Source organism: Orycteropus afer, unplaced genomic scaffold (assembly GCF_000298275.1).
Source record: "Orycteropus afer afer isolate SDZICR_OR568_19922 unplaced genomic scaffold, OryAfe1.0 scaffold00245, whole genome shotgun sequence".
Classification (NCBI taxonomy): Eukaryota; Metazoa; Chordata; class Mammalia; order Tubulidentata; family Orycteropodidae; genus Orycteropus; species Orycteropus afer.
The window spans coordinates 4,575,181-4,576,663 of record NW_006921832.1 but is presented as its reverse complement, the minus strand read 5'-3'; the positions used below and the strand labels follow the sequence as shown (position 1 = coordinate 4,576,663).

Sequence of the window (1,483 nt, the reverse complement as noted above, 5' to 3'; positions counted from 1 at the left end):
TCCAGTCATTCAAAATATTATCATCTTTTCTTTTACACTACCCTGTCCTCCCCATCACTTCCTTTCTAAAAGCCTTGGTGGTTTAGTGAGAAAGGCATTTGACTGCTGCTGGTTCAAACCCACCAGCTGCTCCACAGGAGGGAGATGAGGCAATCGACTTGCGTAAAGATTTACAGCCTTGGAAATCCAATGAGGGTCACTATGAGTCGGAATCGACTAGATGGCAGTGGATTTTTTTTTTTTCTTTTCCCCATCACTTCCTTTCTAAAAGCCTTGATGGATTTAATCTTCATATGCCTCACAGCAGCTATTAAATTGCCTCCTGTGAATTTTTGTTTGTTTCATTTTTTTAGTTTGTGTTTGGCTTTTTGTGGGACAGAGATTTGTAGGTTTGTTTTGTTTTCTTAAACAAAAACTCATTTTATCACCTTCCATAGGTGATAGCCTCTTTTGGTGTCTAAGACACTTGGTCAATCCCCTTGCCAGTGATGCCTCAGGAGTTTAGTGTTGCCCACTGTTCTGCAGTGTAGATGGGGGGATTTTGCACTTCTGAGTGTGCTTCCGGGAAGCTGTCCCTTAATGGAATTGCCTGCTCTATAGTTTTGCATAGCTGGAGTTGTCTCTGATGCGTGTACAGGGCTGTAACTGCAAGTTTTGGAAATACTGTTATGGTCACCTTCTGGGCTTCAGAGTGTCTGACCTGGCAAAAGGAAACCATTCTCTAGTTTTTCTATGAAGTCTTTCATACGCTTCATTGAACTTGGTTGGGTATCTCATCTTTTATTTCAGATATAAGGAACGCAATGCCTAAATCATTTGACTGCTAACCAGAAAGTTGGTGATTCAAACCCACCAGCCACTCTGTGGAAGGAAGATGGTGCAATCTACTTCCATAAAGATTTACCACTTTGGAAACCCAATGGGGATCAGAAGGTACTCAATGGCAGTGAGTTTGGTTTTATTAGGATCAAGTTCAAATCATACTCACTAAGGAACTTGTCAGTAGAATTGAGAGTAGTCATCTGTGACCATCGAGCTACCATATAGACTTGCACCATCACCTGTGACTTTGGTCTGTAAAATTCTACACAAGACTCCATGACACCAGGGCTGAGCAGCCACATAGATGACATAAGCAGACATATTAATACAGTGCATGGACGATGTCTGTATTGAGTGATGCCTTGAATGCTTTGAACTTGTCTTCTACAGATCTCATATGTTATGGTCCTGTGAATCCTTCAACTATGCGATGAGAATATTCATGGCATAACCCACGTCTATGTCATGAATCATTAGGAACTTCAGGGATAGACAACTGAGGGGTTCCATGTGACTGCTATAGTCAACTAATTGCCCAGTAATGATAAGTTTGGCCTTGATGACAGGACCTTTGAAGGCTGGGGAAAGAGCAGATAGGACAGCCATGCACAGGGTCCAAACAGTTCATTTATGCCTCATTTCTGTAGAGTATAACATTGCC

The 1,483-nt window shown here is 41.9% G+C and overlaps 1 pseudogene; it reads right to left on the bottom strand.

Annotated features, from left to right (window-relative positions):
* Window positions 1–424: 424 nt before the first annotated feature.
* Window positions 425–1,479, bottom strand: LOC122150809 (annotated as a pseudogene).
* Window positions 1,480–1,483: the final 4 nt, after the last annotated feature.